Genomic DNA, 19,290 nt, shown 5'->3' on the forward strand with positions numbered 1-19,290 from the left:
TTTTTTTAGTGACTCAAGGAAATAGGCAACACAATTTTTAAGAATTTAGTTCTGATCTCAAAGGATGAGTGAATTTGTCAGATTCTTAGAAACAAAGTGATGTGGTCCTGGCTGAACTTATCTAGATTTCATGGCCTGTCTCCATTCCAAAAACTAGACGTTGGGTGCTGGGGAAGCAAGGATCTCAGTGGGAAGGAAAAAGGAAAAATAGAATAGATTCTGCAGGTAGACTGGGTGTGGGTGGGGATGGGAGCAGAAGGGATAAGGTATGGGAGGGGGTTGGAGGAAGAGAATGTGGGTAGAGATGCTGGAATTAAGAAAGTTTTAGAGTTAGTGTATAAACCTAGTGCAGTGGAAACTTCCTAGAATCTATAATGATGACCCTGAAGAGGATCACTAGTAATGGAGAATACAGAGTTTCAAATGCCCATCTCTGGTAGCCAGGCAAGGCTTTCATTGACAGGACTGGGTCACAGTCCATTGAACTTTTGGCCAAGGAAATACCACAGATACTCCTCAACAACCCAGACTGATGCAAGGACAGAATATCATGCTGTAAAAACTGACAACTGGGACCCATCACCAAGGGCAATATCCACACATCTCATAGAGTGCAGAGAGGTTGAGCTGTTGTGGCTTGGAGCCTTCACCTTTACATTCTTGTCTTCTTGGTGTAAGAAGGTGCTCTGAAGGCTACAAAAAGAGAAACCTAGATACCAACTCAGCCACGAAACCTTCCACCTACAACCTACAAGGTGTGCTGGGGCAATGGTGGCACAGTACTTTTGGGAGTGGCCAACCAGTGTCTGCTTTAACTAGAATCCTATGCCACAAGAGGGAGCCCCTGCCCTATACTGCCTGGATGGCCGGCAACTGGAGACTGGATAGCCCAGAGATTTAGGGTAAAACCAAACAAGACTAACAACAACAACAACAACAACAACAAAATCAGTCACATGATTTCTAATGCTATTACATTAAACCTGGTGTCTACTCCGCTATACCTGTGCCTTGTTTAGCCATCATCACATGGGCTTCAGCTGGCAGCAGATGGGATCCACCGCCAGAAATGATGCAGAAAGAGAGTCTAAATAGGAAGTCTCCATTAGGTCCCTCCCCTTGGAGATCTGGGAAACCAGCAGAAAAGGGAGGGGGAGACTGTAAGAGCAAGAGGGGATGGAGGACACCAGAATTACATGGGCCACTGAATCAACTAAGCAGCGTTCACATGGGCTCACAGACTGAAACAGCAAGCACAGGACCGGCATGGGTCTGCATCAGCTCCTCTGCAAAGATGTAATGGCTGCTAACTTGGTGCTTTTGCTCCTATTTGTCAAGTGTTCCTTTTCCTGTGAGCTGAATGCTGTTTCATTAATGGTTTGGGCAAGTCAATTATTCAATCAGTTTAAGGTACATTGTTTTTCTACGGATGATATACCCATGGAAAGAACTATCAATAAGAAAAAAAAAAAACAAGTATACCACTCATTTCCTCTATGAACAAGTAGTCAGTTTATATATTGTAAAGCAGCCTAGATTTCGCAAGATCGAAAAGGTAGTTTTCTGAGACCACTGGGAAGAATGGATAAACCAAGGGCACATTTGGTTATGAGAAGTTTACAAAGACTGTGAACTTTCCAGATTGTCCACTAGATACTAGTTTCATCTGAAAGCAACTCAAGAAAAAAAAATAAAGCAAAAATGTGAATTTAAAAATAACTTGTTTAGTAGAAGCAGGGAGTGGTGGTTATTTGAATTGTGTAGTATACAGAATGTGAATGAGTCACTTGTCTTTTCTTATTAATGCACTGGACCAGTGTTAGATGAACAAGGAGAATAAACAAGTGCATTGCAGCAGTGTGTTTAGCCAAATGGAACAAATTCAGCAGCCTCCGGCACTGGGTATGTTCAGTAAATTATCTTTGCCCATGAACTAAATGGCACCCTGTAAAGAGTTCATTCACCTCACATGGATGAGCAGTTTACATCAGATAACAGATTCTTCACCTCCGTGATCCCGCCTGCTGCTATTATCTCGAAGATTCGTCACTGTCCTTTCACTTATGTTTCTGGATCAGGCTGGAAAATTGGATGCCTTTGAAGGCATAGGCAGGTTTTCCCTTGCCAATCCTGCAGACATGGATGTACATACGGTGAACTGCCTTATGTGGGAGTAGAATGTGCTTTGAGGATGGAATGGGATGGGTACACTCTGTTGTAGTCTTGAGTTGATTATCAACGTATTGGGCAATGACTTCAAATCACGGCTTGGAATAACATGTTTAGTAACATCACTTTAATGGCAGTTTTATATCATGTACTGCATTTGTTTATACAGTCTAGTGCCTTATAATATTTGAATTTGAAATTATTTCATTTTGTATGCAAAGCATGTGTGCACAAATAAATAAATATATACATATATAAAATACACACATAAATGTGCATGTGTTAATTGTTTAATCATAAACGGACAGATGTAAGATGTCTGCCTGATTTTGAACTATTTTAAAACTGGTGTTTAGAGAGGTGCATCCTGCCTTAATTCATACAGCTGATGTGTGGGAAAAAGAGATTTGTGCTTGAATTGATCTAAAGTCTATGTTATTAAGCACTACAGTGTGGACATCAGAACTTTGTATTTAGTGGACTAAGACCAGAAGTGTATCTGATAAAAAGAAACAAAAAGGAGATAAAGCTTGCTTTGATGTTCACAAAAGGGCACTGAATGCAATCAGATTGAATAATAACTGCAAAATGAGGAAAAATGCTAATAAACCCACTTTCAACAGATGAGAAATGGGAACCAATCAATAAACTGAACTAGTCGTAGCTCACCTTAAATAAAGACAAATGAACACCAAAGGGTTTATATCTTGGCATAATACTGTTATTCTTGGCCAGACTCACAAAGTTTGTGTATGTGTGCGTGTGTGTATGCCCTCACTTATGCATGCACATGAACAGCACCACTCAAATATCTATATTAACGCCAATATTTGTACACACACATGTAAAAGAACAGTTGGGTTCACTTCTGTTACATGTGTATAAAATGAGGCAGAATGGATCTAGCATAACTACCTAAAACCATGAAATGGCTAAATAATCAAAAGAGTTTTTATAACCAAGTTTTTGTGTTCTTATGTTTGTGATTCTTTTGGTTTTTTCTTGCTACCACCTTGTCAAAGTGTGGCAATGCTTCCTAGTTCTTTATGAGGCTCTCAGGAAAGACTTCTCATGTACCTGTGGAGTTAGAAGTGATTCAAAGAAAGACTTCCATAGGTTTGTGTTGTCAAGAAGCCACTGAGATTCAGCCACTGTCAAACTGACTAACATCAATCCAGCAAATACATGAGCCTGTGTGGGAGCTCAGAGCTGTGTCTGTCTTCCCGAAAACCCTATCAAGAGTCCAGCATGCTCGTCCAAAGCATCACTTGTTTGCTTCAAATCATTTCAGTTGCACTGATGAATCTCCAGTTTTTGAAGCTGAACTTGCTTTCTCAATAGGAAGGCGAGTTGCAAATTCCTTTCATAATTAAACTCAACTTCTGTTTTCACTCTTTCTACTGAATCTTTTAATCTTTTTTTTTTTTTTTTGCAGTAGATAAGGCTCCCTTCCCCAAGTAGATACCTATCCATTAGACTAACAAAGATAAATCATCTTGGATCTTAAAAAATGGGAACAGGAGTTTGCTTCCATGTTTGAAACGACTTAGTTTACAGTTTTTGCACCTTGCCACGGCTCTTGATGATCACTCATTTAAGCTAGGAAAAGAAAGGAAAATATGGTTTTGTTTGTTTGTTTAAATGGAAGTATGTGAGGTTCTAAGTTTGATAGCTTGTGGGCAGTGAAATGTCTCAGTAGGTAAAGATATTTGTATAAGGCCTGACATCCAGAGTTCAGTTCCCAGGACACAGATAGTGGAAGGATGGAACTCACTTCCACAAGTTTTCCTCTGACCTACACACATGCACCCCTGCCAAATACACACACACACACACACACACACACACACACACACACACACACACACGATAAATAAAATCAATTAAATTTTGAGAGATTCGGAGAGGGGATTGTAAAGACAGACGGATGGATGCCAGTAGGCTCAGAGCTGATTCTGTGCCTAAGATGTGTGAATATCTTCTAACAGGTCTTGTGTGTTTAGGGTTAGGGGCTTTATAAATGGGAATCTGGCTTTAGGGGCTGAGAGTTTCTGTTCACAAGTGTTAAGTTGTGCTGGCTAAACTTTCCTTTTTTTTAGGAAATAAAGAAATTCATGCATTTGGTAACATATGTCCTCACTATACACAAACCAATCTAACAACAGCAAATCACACTGCCTGCTTCCCTAGTCTTCAGCCTGTACTTCCAGAGAATGTGTTTCTTGAGCTTACTTCATTCTGATGCTAAGGACATCTGTAAGGAAGAGAGGGGTCCCAGGTATCTCTGTCAGAGAAAACAAGATGTGGCACTCTGAGAGAGTCTGACACTGTACTTTATACACAGGGACACTGAAAGCCTGGGAGGTACAGCTGCAGAAACACTGTTTCAAAGAATGTAATGTAAAGGCTACCAATCACCATTACCTGGGCACAGCAAAGATGGAGTATACCAACTGCCAATCATCACAGAGCTTATATGCCAGCCACGCTGTAATGAGTGTACTGTTTCACGTCTTTGATTCACATTATTTCATTCTCAGTTCTACAGGGTGAGGTAAGTATTTCAATTCTACTTTATACAAATAATTATCTGAAGCTTACGGAGGCCACAAAACTGTGCTTATGAGCACTCGTATTAGGAAGTACAGAAGCAAGATCAGACACTTTATTTGGTCTAACATCAAAAGCTTGCTTTTCTTTTGTGATAGAATGTTCTCATTGTGCTGGTGCTCTGTGAGGCTTTAGGCAAATCATTTAACCATGTTGTACCTCAAACAAAACATCACAGAGTCTTAAAAAAATGACTGCACACTGCAATTCTTCACAGACGTGAACTTCAGTGTGAAGGAGAGGTAAAACTTGCTCCTTGAATACCACATATAGCCATATACGTACACAAGCACATAAGTATATAAAAACTGCTGACCCTTGATCAGTCCTTTTTGTAATGTGTATTTGTCTTGTAGATTGAGGGAAACGATAACAACGTAACAGAGCTTTTAAAGTAAAGGCAGCCTGGCCTTCATATTCCCTCTTAGATTAAAGAAACTTGCTCTTGACCTTGGTATTTATTGGTGTGAAATTTTAAATCTGTTTTCTCTCAGCATCATTATTAACAATCAGTTGAGGAGAAAATGTGTTTGGAGCATGCTTGATTGCTTCCCTCTATCTACAGTGAGTTGGACTGAAGGGTCATGGCTAATGTGGGTCTAACAAGTAGATGCAGCATCTTGGAGTATTCCTCATAGTGAATCATGCCAGCATTCTGGGTCACCTCCAGGTTATCTGGTTTGATTGATACAGATGCTTTAGTAGGTCCAAGAGAAGAGAGAGACCAATACTGAGAGAGACAGAACAGACAGACGCAGAGAGAGAGATCTAAAGATAGATTCCATGACATTAGTAATAAGGTAGGAGAAGGTAAAAGACAGCACAGTTAGATGTTATTCCAAAATCATTCATGTGAATGGGAAATAATGTTGCATCATGATTAAGGAAAAATAATATCAAGGAAAAATAATATCCGTTTCTGAAGTGTGTCACTCAGATTAACTGGAAAAAGGATAAAGGAAAATGGACACAAGTACATATAAGATCCACCAATCTTTTTCAGTCATCACATTGTTAGCCTATGAAATAAGTGTCAGGCATGATCATTATGTGTATTGCGTGTACAGGGCCCCTCCCGAGATTTGGTTTTATATGTCATTGTTACAACTCTGTCTGGTATTGTGCAGCCACTCTCTGATATAAAAAATAAGGTCAGATATTTACCCATGAAAAGCAAAACTAATACTTTGGATTTGAGATGCAATCCAAGGAAAAGGAATGTGAAAAATGATCAATGTTTATTTTGAGTTTTATTTGCGTCTCTCCACACATTGTTGAAATATCCATGCTCTTGGAGATTATATAATTTATCAGATATCCTCTACTGATAACACACTTGAATTTGCAAAATTTCTCCATGCCTAAGCCACCAAGACATCTAATGTTTGTATGTTATGAAACATGCATAAAGGTAGTTAACAGTACTTTATAAAATGGTGTGGTGGAGTCGTAGACATAGGCTTAGTACAACATTTATCCACTGAGGAATTAGAAATCTCCAGTAACTGAAGATGTAGTGGATAGAAAAGGGACTATTCTGTAAATCACAGAGGAGACAGATCACTGGCATAAAACAGAGTCATAATTGTGGAAGCACTATGTCTGAAGTATACCTTTTGTGCAGAAAAGTAAAGATGTGTTCATTGAGAAAGTGTGCTGAGAAGGGATTGGAATGGGAGGAGACAAAGCTAAGTAGCTTAAAAGGTAGGTCAATAAAAGTGAATTGTGAAGAATATGGTATATTTTGGAGCCTGTATCTTTCCCCCCAAGACTTATTCTTTAGATAAGAGTTCATTCTACAAACAACAGCAAGGAAGCTGAAGAGATAAATTACAGGACATTGTGCTAAAGGTGGTGGTCCATTTCAATTCAAAGTTGGTGCAGTGATCACAGAAAAGGACAAACACAAAGAGTCAGCTTAAACCTGGCACAAAGATGGTGCAAGTAATTCCCGTGAGTAGAAGTCAGAAGAATACAGCTGCTAGACAGTTCAGAAAGGGAAAAGATTGTCTATTAGGAGATTAAGCTTTTCAGAATGCAAATATGATGTGTTGCTTTTTTTTTCTCTGCTATGTCAAACCTCCTGACGAGAGCAACTCTTGGAAAGAAGGGTTTATTTTAACTCAAATTTTAGGATGTTGTTAAATATGGAAGGAAAGTTAAGGGAACAGGACATTGAAGCATCTTGTCCTATGAGACTGAAAGTCAGAGGAGACCAATAAACATATTCTGCTCTTCAATTTCCTTTCTGCGTGCACACAGTTCAAGAGCCCAGCCAGAGAATGGTACCACCCAAAATTGACAGTTGTCCCCTGTCCAATTAAGGAAGTCAAGATAGTCCCCTGTAGACATGCCCATTTCCCAGAAGACTCTAGATACCATTGAGTTCACAGTTAAGACTCATAACAAGCAAGAAGGAAAGCACTCTTGAATGATGGACTGTTATCTAAGTTCAACCAGCTATTGAAAGTCAGAGACAGGAAGGGCATTGAGCAATTCAGTTTCCTGAGGTACAGAATTTTTACTGCAAAGCAGAAAAGATAAATTTTCTAACTTAAATCAATAGTATAAAATGAATGAAGAGAGGTGAGTAATCCTAGCAATAATTTTCAACAGTACCCATGAAAACCGATTGCTTCTAATTGACTGAACGAATGGCATTTACCATTTTCTTATCATTTGAGATATTGTCACCAACATGATAATATATAAAATAGTAACAAAATCTTAGATGTTGTAAGATTATAATTTCGCATTGTATCAAGTGCAACACTGCACAGTTCTTTTTCTCTACTCAGCCATCATCTTTAAGAAATAAATACAACTGAATTGATTGGAAAATCTTCTGCTGATAATGCCTCACATTTATTCTACCAACTCCTGAGCTGTTAAAGAGTTAACAGATCTGTATGTGGTCTGAGGAACAACTTCATACTTAGCTGGTATATGAACCTGTAATTCACTTAACTATTCCTATTATTCCTCAAAAAATGTGTAATAATTTTTTTATAATTTGACTGCCCCTCATAAACCATAATTTTAGAATACATATGTGAAAATAAAATCAGCCATGGGTATGTTCTCCCTGGTTTTGCTTGCACATAGTAGAACCAATTCCTCAATATTTTCTGTATTCTTTCTCCCTTATCTTGGCATCAGGAACTAATTTGCATTAATTTGCATTTCTTTATGCAGACATAAATACCCCGGCGTGATTTGGCATAGTAGTTCCCTTACACACACAGTTTAATACATGATAGTACCACTATTAAAGAGCATGCACACACATGCACACCCCCTCCACACACCCCAATGCATTCACACATAAAATAATTTTATGACTGTAGACCGACTCCTACATATTTAATAAAAACTTGTAGCTGCTTTGGCTTGTCCAAGAATGAGATTTTGTTCTTCTTTTCTTCAAATGTTATTTTCCCCTTGTTCTCCTATACCTTCCACATTCATTACACTACCAACTTTTTTTTTTACCTTCTGCAAGACTATCAGCATATTTCTAGATTTTGCATTTATTAAGCATCCACAACTTTTCAGGGTGAAAGGCTGAAAAAGTCAGGTAAGTTCCTGTTTCATGGATTTCTCCTCCTAGTGTTAGGACGTTAAAAGAAGTCAGTAAATTAATACATACAACTTTAGTTGCTAAACTGGGAAAATTAAAAGGAATCACTGCCTTGTATTATGTTTTCCAGTCAATTATTTTTACCTTTTCAACTAATATGGTACACTTATTATTGCCTATAAAATATCAAAGTTTGTTAATAAAATGAGAAAAAAAAACCAGAGAGTCTAATCAAGGAAATCACTTATGATCTGAATAATGGAGGAGCTAGTAGAACCAAGCATGTTTTCATGTGCTCAGAGGCCATTCTGTTAGGGCCATGCTTTCAAGGGTACTGAGTGATGCATTAATCCTTCACACTACACAAATGCAGTGTTTTAGTGAGGTATACATTATGTTTGTGGGTTTTATGCTTCTGCATCCTTAGTTCTTACACCATAGGTTGAGGAAACTACCTTCCTCCAGTCCATATTCATAACGGTCTTGCGAAATGTCCATTGACCATAGAATATGTATGATTTTATTTTGCCTACTTCATGTTTTTATTTTGCATGCTGTATTCTGTTTCATTAGTCTATATGACAGGTTTTATGTCAACATCATGGTTTTTAAATATTTATTTACTTTTTTTATATATGGGCATTTTGCCTATGTCTATGTATTGTATACACCTCATACATACTGGCATTTTTGTCCTCTAGAACTACAACTACTTCAGATGGATATGATCTGCCATGTGGCTGCTAAAAACTAAAACCCTAGTCCCCTGAAAGAGCAGCTTCTGCTGTTAGATACCAAGGCATATCTTCATCTGCAATGCCATATTAATTAAAGAAATTTAGTAGATATTATTACAGTTATTCTTAGAAATTATTTTTAATCATTATTAACATTCAATCTGTGGTTTAGGAAATGTGATCATTTTTGCCGTTTTTCAATCCATGAACATGGGATATCTTTCCAGTTACTTGTACCACCTATTTCTTCTGTGATTTTGGCAAGTTTTAATGTAAGTTTTGTGTCCTATGTGTTTGCACTCCTATGTGTTTGGTTTCTTTTGAAGCAATCAAAATACTTATTTTTTAAAGAAATGTTTGCTTTATAGTGCTGTTATTAGTTAGAAACACAATTGAGTTTTCCTTATATTTTGTATTCTGCAACTAAGTTAATTCACTGTTCTAAAGTTTTTAGGTTTTTGTTTGTTTGTTTATTGTATTTATGTTTATGTGTATAGATTTTAGGGAGTTCCTCATGCAGGATTGTGCCATTGTGTGATTCAATTTATGGGAAATTTTTAAAAATGAAGAAGCATGGAAGCAAAGAATAGAATGGAAGACTCCAGAAGCTAACTAACATGAATCAGTTTTAATCAACTTACATGTACCACAGAGAATATCTTTAAAAATATTATATTGTACATTTAAGGTATGTTTACAATGATAGCATTCTTGATGTTTTGCAGAAGTAATAGCAAAAATAAATAAATAAGAGGTGTACTACAACTCTTGATAGACACAGTGATAAACACTGGATACTTCAAATTGTGATGATTGTTTTATGACTATATATACCAAACTCATGAAAATGCATACATTAATTATGTACAGATTTTTGTTATTAACTTACATCAATCACAAAAGCTTCACCAAAGAAAACATAACAAGGAATAGGACAATAGATTATGGGTGGACATCTTAAAGGGAGAAGTGACACTACAGGCCAAAATGTGAGATGAACTGCCCATGTGCATAGAGAGAACACAGGCTGCTCTTTCATGAGGTGAAGTTGGAAAGTCCTTATGAAACTATGCTTTTCAATGCAACCCTAAGCATTCTTTATGTTTGCAAACAAATAGAATGTGACTGAAGGAGTGATAGCACCTTTTTTAAAGAAAAGAGCAAGGAGCCAGGTGTAAAAGAGCTGGCAACAGTCAGAGTTGAGATGTGGTCTAACTTTCCTTCCTGAGCATAAATAATAGGAGCTCTGAAGATATTCCTCATGGTTTATTTATTTACACCATGGGAAAGGGAAGAGTCAGAAGAATTAAACTCCAGACCCTGAGGATCCTCAGTCTCTGAGGATTCTAAATGTGAGTCCTGTAGGCAGATTTCAAGTCTTAAGTACTTCTCCATCACACTGTGTAAGCAGAACCTGATATTGTCCCTAGAAGGAAGTCTCATATAGATGATATGGGCATATGAGGATGTCTCACATGTTATAACAGAGGCTCCAACACAGAACACACATATTGCTATTGCTGCTACTTCTATCATTCATTCCCAATGGTTTGTATAATCATTTATACATTAATACTAATAGTTGCTAGTAGAAAACTATAATTGCTGCAGAATAACTCATAATGACCTTTACCATCTAGTATATATTTTTTCTCTCACTCAAGCTACATAGAGATAACTTGTCTGCCAGCAGTTCATCCTTCTTGCATTACAAACACTCATCCTGAACCCAGCTCTGCCCTCAAGGCCTCTGTCCTTAAAACTCAAGCAATCTGTGCTTTTGGCATAGCAAGGCACAACATTATTAAAAGGACATGGATAGCAGATTCACAACACCCTCCTGGTTTGCTCATTGGCAACTTGTTCTTTCATATGGTACAAATAATCATAAAATTAAACGGTACATACTTATAGCTTTATAGCAATTGCTCACATCGCTGGTGCCAAGTTTCCCATAATAGTTTCACATCTAATTATAATCCTCAGATATAAATAACACTCTAGTCTATAATCAGTAATTATAATACAATTAGAAGCAAGGTATGTACATGTGTCAGTGTGCATGGGCTGAAGTAGTATGAAATTATAGAGCTCTTTAAACAAAGAAAATATGTGAATTTCTAGTATAAGCTTTTCAGTGACATTAAGGACTCAATAAATGAGATAAAATATGTTCATTAAGTTTCTGAATCTTCATTTAAAAAGGGCAGTAGTTATATAAACTTAATAGTAATGATTGATCATACATTAGGCATTATAATTGAGCAAGAGCTTTCTGAGTACCAAACCTGCAAAAGAAGCATGACCTGCCCTCATGACATTAAGCTTCAATCTGAAAAACAGAAATTGCACTATCAGATGACCTAAGTATTTTGGAAGATAAGTTTTAAAGAATAATTAGTAAATTAAACTGAATAATTAAAACAATGAGTTTGAATTTGGATCCAACATTTTTAACATAAATGCAGACCTACTTGCAATATTACTATTTCAAAACACTAGTGAAATTCTTCAGAAATAAGAAAGCAAAATAGAAAGAACTACTGGCCCAAGTAAACATGAAGTTAACTTCCTGTGTCTTAAGCTAAAGACACAAATACTGAAGTTCAGCAGATGGATTATTGAGAGGGAAGAGAGAAAGAAATGGCGAGTCAACACAGATGCTTCCCTCCAAGATAATTAACAGAAACACTGAATAAGGAAAAGAGTAAAAATCAAATGTCTTCTTCCCGTAAAAGAAACATCCCACTGTCAATTAGCTGGATCTGAGATATGAAAAGGTACAGATAAAAAGGTTTAAGAAGGAATTATGTGTGCCTGAATACATCTAAGCTTGGCTATTAAAGACAGACAGAAGCTTCAAGAGAGGATAATGTGATTAAGACCGAGAAAATAATGGGTTAACTATAGGACCTGCTTAGTTCCCAATAGATTTGATCAGAAAGACCTTACTATCTCAGCAGCAGAATCTATTCATGATCTTGACTACTTTCAAGGGTAGTTACATGCCTAAGATCTTAAATGGTAAGGGCAATTTATTTGTTCACTTTTTTTTTTGTATTATCCTACTAGCCTATGGCCTTCCCATGTGAACCCTGTTTGGTTAAACCTTGAACAGCATCTCAGGCTGTACATACCATGGATCTATCATATGAATCATAAAGTTAGTAAAATTCACTAACAACCAAGTTTGGCACCAGGGTTATCTTGTGTTCTTCATGTCAGATCATCTGCAAGTGCCAAATGTCAACAATGGATATTTTTAGCTATGTAATCATTGAGCCAATAGATACTTTAGAGCATTTCTCTCTACTTAGGGGATAAAGCGTATAATTATAACATAAATTCTTAGTATAATTACTGATTTTTAAAGTGATGTTTATTTATTATCTTTGAAAAATTCATATGTGTATACAAGGTATTTAATCATATCCACCTTCACTATTCTCTCCAACTGCCACCAGGGTAGCCTATCACATCTTCCTTCTGACTTCTCCTCCCTTGATAATTTTCTTTATTTACCTTTTAATCCCTGAAACTCAATTAGGGTACCCAAGCATGAGGTTATTCACTGATTTTTAGTGGTATACTTAGAATCTGATATATGCTTAAAAATAAGATTCACACACACACACACACACACACACACATATATGAGAGAGAGACAGACACAGAGACAAAGAGAGGTGGGCATTGGACTCAAGCATTTTTGGTAGAAATTTCTAAGTAGAAGTCATAAAACTCAAAGTTAAAAGGTAGTGTGTCAGAGAAGGTATTAGAGTATTAGAGGTAGGAGATGTAAGTGTTCAGAAGAGCAGGTGGTCATGTAAGACAGACCATCCTTACTTGGTAAACTGCAGGTATACCATAGAGTGTGTAATGGATAAAGGCAAAATTCAACTAATTTAACCTGGAGTCTTAAGTTACTGAAAGCTCCGGTTAGTGGTGATGTCACTTTTAGCAAAAGCAGTGACCTTAGCTGTCTCTTTCTCTGTTAATTCTTCTCTTCCTCCTGGTAGTTACTCTTGAGAAGCCTTTCATAGGATAAGGCAGGCACAGTGAGCTGCATACTTGCGTCTGTCCAGATCACAGAGATTACCACTTCCTCAATCTTTCTCGAAAATCTTGACAGATCAGCTCTTTCCTGAAACTGTTTCTCTGTTCTTGAGTCATCCTCATGATCAGGAGGAAAGAATAATCAATGTTAATGTCACCCCCAAGCACCCTAAACTTCCTGAAGAATCAGAGAGACATGCTAGTTCCTGCAAACCAACCAGGTGCTGTTACTATAAGAGTGAAAGAAGGAGGATAATGAACATCCAAAAGCATCTTCTGAAAGAGTCACAAATCATTGCATTATTTATGTACATTCACAAGGACACACCCATATATATATACTACACATGTGCACATACATAATGATCAACACATACAAGCACACAGACATACATGCACACACAGAGACATAAAAAGAGCACATATCATCACACACATACACATACACAAACACAGGTAATCACCTGAACACAAACACAGACACACACATACACACACCAGGGAACACACATACAGCATAGACTATATCTTTACAACATTTTCACATTCGCTTAGGGAATATGTTAGAAAACTAACAGGAAAGAGATAAAAGATAAATGCTGACAAATGTAGTCAAAAATGCTCAACTGCATATGGAAAATGTGTTCAAAGGGATAAAAATTAGAACAGTAATGAGGCTACATACTTCAGCCTAACCTAGCATGTTTCTGTAAAATAAATAGGGAATCATGTATAAATATGTCCAGCGTCTTTGGAGAATTTTGTTTTTCAACTTACATCAATAGTTCTGAAAAGTATATTCATACCTATTGATCTACAGTATTGATCTTTGTAAACTAACCTAAGGGAACAATCCAAAAGTAAAAAAAAAACTATATATGAAGAATGTTTCAGTGTTAACTATAACATAAAAATTAAAAGCATATATAAATTAACATCAAGAATCTTGATTTTTATAGCACAAAATGATCAAGTTAAATTGAGCAAGTTATTTGACTGCTGAGTCCTAGTTTTCAGATTTTTTTTTAAACAGTGAAGTGTTTTACAGGCCATCTGCCCACATGAACTCACAGTGGTTGGGAAAGCATGAACAAAACCTACAGAAGCTCAAGTCAGATCAAACTTTCAGCAAGAAGAACAGCTTTGGGCAACACATTACTACCCTTAGGCATGAGCTATTGGCAACTGTCATCTGAAAGAGAAGCAGATGTTTTTCTCTAAGTGTAGAGCTCCTGGCTCAATGACACAAATAGTAAGAACCACATATCCAAGAATATTTAAGAATCACATGATGGACTTGATGTTTTATTTTTAAGAGAAGATGAAGTTAGATAAGTAAGGAAGGAGGGTGGACATGGGAAGAAATGGGAAGGTGTGAATATGATAAAATATGTTAGATGAAATTTGCAAAGAAGTATTATAAGATAAAAGCAAAACAAAATGAATTAGTAATATATGTGATCACATATATCAGTGGATGCAGTTGTGGGGAAAAGACTGCTTTGTATCAGAAGTAAGATCATAACTGAATTTTATATGGTACTAGAAATGACCAAATATTAAGTAAAAGTAAATCACCTGGATATGATGGTGCATTCCTTAAATATCAGTATTCAGCAGGCAGAGGCAGAATGAATTCTGTGAGTTCAAGGCCAGCTTGGTCTACATAGCAAGTTACAATCAAGGCTACATAGTATCTCAAAAATGACAACAAGATATGAATAGATCTATACTGAGAATACATGTACATAGAACCTATGGGATAATACATCATTAAAGAGGCACAGAGGTAGCTGATACAATCAACCTTCTCTTTTTATTTTACAGTATTCCTGTTGTCCTGTAGCTCCCGGAAAGGAGGTTAATTCTTAGAGTAACGCATGTATGTGAAAGCAGATTGTTTTTTAAGTGACAAGCATCATCCAAAAGTTAGTTGTTGAGAGTGACTAGTCAAAAGTTGATGAGGTTACAGCCTAGCATAGTGGAGCATGGGTGCCTGATACGTAAACTGACACAAAAAATTTCAATTCATGTATGAAGATGATCCCCTCCACAGAAGAACAATGTGACATCTCTATGTGGTGCTGGGTTGTGTTTCAGTGTATTCACACCAGAGGAGAAATTGTTGCACGTTTTTTTTTCTATCTCCGTCTCTTTGAAGGTAGGTTTTCCATCTAAGGGATAATCAGATGCCACACCAGGCTGCAAATATAGACAGGATAGACACCTCATCCATTTCAGGATAGAGAGGAAAAAGGAGAAGGTAATATTTTATAGAGTGTCTTAAGCAGCTTCTGGGATTCAATGAAATTCCTAAAGCCAAGAGCATAAGCTTGTATGGAGATATAGGAAATCAATCGTCGGAGTGAGGACTAGGTGGGTAGAGCCTGAATATTGGAAAGACCCTGGGTAAATATACCCAGAGATTCTGACTAGAGCCAGGAATGATTAGCAAGCATTTCATTTTGAATATATATATATATATATATATATATATATATATATATATATTTATGTATGTATATATATATATTCCTTATGTGGTCTTTGAACATACGATACTCACCAGTGGTAAAATATTCTTTGTGAAACAAATTGTTAGGCTACGTGAATTGAGTGTCCCTTTTTTTCTTTACACACACACACATACACACACACACACACACACACACACAGGAGGCATCATTTCTTCACTTTCCTCAATGTGTCTTTAAAATGGACTATTTACTCTTTACTAACCTAAGGTATCAGCCATATGCCTTTACATCCATGTGCCTCTTTTTTGCCTCCTACTTCTCTTAAAATCCTCCTGGTGTTTGCTTCCAAAGGTCTCCCTAACTGTCTCCCTAAATAGAAATTTCCTTAAAGTCTGAAGGCAGATATGGATGGGAGACAATATTGATGGAATATTACAAAGTATAAGGGAAGTATGCTAATGATTGGTGAGGGTTAAAGGCTCATATAAGTAGCTACATTCTTATGATTGCTTTCTCACCTTTTTCCAAACCCAGATAGACTGTTGGTTGGCACTGACCTCTGATTAGCTGGCTGATAAAGCGTGATTTGATAAGTTTTAGTGAAAATTAAATGACATGATCTCTACTCTGTTCACAAAGTAGTAATTCCCTTTGGGAGTCATACCTTATGAAGAAGCACAGGGGAATATTGGCACTTGGAAATCAATAATGTGTTGGTTCAGTAGTCAAGGCTCTTAATAAATTACCATTTTATCATTTCGAAGGATTGAACAGCTTTTTTCTTCCTGGTGTTGTATTGAGCAATAGGATGAGTCACCCACCACTCAAATGAACACATGATTAAACTTCAGGATACAAAGTCCAATACAAGGCAGCCACGTGTGCTTTTCTGAATTATATTTTGAACCTGTGGGCACAGAGGTTGTTGAAAGGTGACTGAGGCTTCCTCAGTTCTCAATATTCACTTCATCAACATGCAGGGGCTAAAAGGAAGTGAGACAGAAAACCAGTCTCCACCATCCACATTACAAGGCTTCTCTACTCTGATACCCACGGACATCATATTTCCTAGACACAAAAACTAACAAAGTCATCCCACTGTATCTGACTTCCACAAGCAAAGATTCATCCAACTAAGCAGCAAGAATTACTAAAAGGACCTATTACTCCTTAAGGATGTATAGGGAATTGAAGAATGGTGGGGAGGGAGGATCATTTTTCTCAATATATATAGAAAATAGTACAGTGTTTTTAATCATATAATTATCTGCACCTCTGTTCATTGTAACTGCAATGTATCATTCAAAAAAAGACAAGCAAATATGAGACTGATCTGAGATTAAAGATTTTTATCAAAGGAGGAGGGGTTAATAAAAGATAAATAGAAAGACTTTGATCAAAATCTGAGTATATATATATATGTGTGTGTGTGTGTGTATTCATTGTGAAAGAATAAATAAGATTGACATTGGGATAAGAAATTAGGGAAAATCCACTTGTGTGAATCATGTACTTGTGAATCTTATCCCATCGGCATTGCCTAAAGAGCAGTTTTACTTTGACATACACAGTATTACTTGGTATCAAGTATAATAGTCCAGAGACAGCCAAAGTAAAAAGAAGGATCTGTGTTGTTCATATGCACCTATAAGGAGTTGACTACTGGATTTGAGCATTTTTGTGGGTAGAGAGAATCTAGAATCCACACTCCACAGATACTAAGAAAAAAAAAACTCTTCAATTTTTTCCCAGTGAGTTAAAACCGGTTGTGTATGAACAATTGCCATCTGCAGTTGATGATTCTCTCCAAGTATCTAGAACAGGCCCTGAGAGCTGTGGTGAAGGGCAGGCATTCTACAAACAGATTGCCCAAGTTTGTCAAACAATCCGCTCTCCAGTGGTCATTTCATCGCTGCAGTTTCCTCTGGTGCCTCACGATGTTTCTGTGAAGATTAAATGGGCTGTTAAATATAAGGTGGTTAGAGCTAGGCTGGCTAATAAATCACAGCTTTTAACACGAATGCTAGTGAAAGTGTTCTTGCCTTGTCAGTGAATGTCAGGGTTGTCAGCTGTCTCTGAGAGGCCTGCTTGTCGGCTTCATTTATCTAATTCATTCACCCATTCATTCATTTATTCATTCTCCTCCTTTACCACCACCCATCTTTCTCCCCTATCTTCATTGCCTGTATTTCCAGTCATCTTTACTGGTGCCTCAATAGCTACAGTATCGACAATGATAGCATTTCTTTAAATATCTACTGTGAATCAAGTCCTATGATAAATTAATGATTTCACCTGAGTCATACAACTAATTCTTTATGATTGTTATTCCCATTACTCAGATTTACACATCTCTAGTTCAGAATGTTCTGAAACTATTCTGAGAGTACATTGAATATTTTCCTTTATTGTTCACCGTCTTATTCTTTTGAGGCAAGGTCTCTCACAGAACTGGAAGCTCACTGTTTCATCTAGACTTGCTGGCTATGATATTCCAGTGACCCGCCTGCCTCTACCTCATGAATCAGAGTCACAGACGTGGAATGCATAGCTATGTCTGGCTTTTACCTAGGCTCTAGGAATTTGAACTCAGGTCCTCATGATAACTTAGCAAATTACACTACCTCTTGAACCATGTACAAAACTCAGAAGTGGTATCTTCTTTTTGGGGAGATGTGAAGTTTTAATAAAGGGGGTGTGATAGTGATGAAGGAAGGGGGGAAAAGGAGAGAAAGAGAGATTTTCAAGAAGAAATTGTTCCCTGTGTCACTCAGCAATTTGAAACAATCAACACAATATGGCTTAAGCTCTAATGTGTAGCCTAATAATCCTGCTAATTGGTCTTGGTATGTCTCATTTATTCCTTCCTCCTTTCTTCCTCCTAACCCATATTCTAGATAATTGACATTGGTGACACTCTCAGGATACACATTGGTATTTTCCTCTCTGTATCTTTGACCATTTAGTTATATTTGCTAATATGTTCTGAACTGTCTAACATACTACCAGACTTCTTTCCTAGCTCTAAAACTTCTAATTGACTTTTAAGTTTGAATGCATTATTCAGCTGTTAATATCCTGTCTGTTAGGATTACTATTCCTATGAAGAAACATCATGACCATGGCAACTCTGATAATAAAAAGCATTTATTTGGGGCTGACTTGCAAATAGCCCATTATCATCATAGTAGAAGACATGGTGTCATGCAGACATGGTGCTAGAGAGATAGATGAGAGTTGTATATCCAGATCTGAAGGCAGCAGACAGGAGAGACTCTGGGCCTGGCTTGAGCACTTGAAATCTCAAAGTACATACCCACTAAAACACTTTCTTCAACAAGGCCATATCTATATAAGCAATGCCATACCTCCTAATCCCTGTTGAGTAGCATCTCTCCCTAATGAACCATCATCCAAATATGTAATTCTATGGGCGCCATTCCTATTCAAATCACAATGTTCCATTCCCTGACCTTCGTATGTTTATAATCATGTCATAAGACAAAACTGTATTCAGTCCAACTTCAAAAATTCTCATAGCCTATCATAGTTATAACACTGTTTAGAAGTCCAAAGTTTAAAGTCTCTTCTGAGACTCATAGCAGTCTCTTAACTGTAGTCACCTATAAAATCAAAACTAAAAAGCAGATCATATACTTCC

The 19,290-nt window shown here is 37.0% G+C and overlaps 1 pseudogene; it reads left to right on the plus strand.

The window, feature by feature from the left end:
• Nucleotides 1-1,266: 1,266 nt before the first annotated feature.
• The window catches only part of LOC113456731, a 62,065-nt pseudogene continuing 44,041 nt past the window's right edge, over nt 1,267-19,290 (plus strand).

Source organism: Microtus ochrogaster, chromosome 15 (genome assembly GCF_000317375.1).
Source record: "Microtus ochrogaster isolate Prairie Vole_2 chromosome 15, MicOch1.0, whole genome shotgun sequence".
Taxonomy (NCBI): domain Eukaryota; kingdom Metazoa; phylum Chordata; class Mammalia; order Rodentia; family Cricetidae; genus Microtus; species Microtus ochrogaster.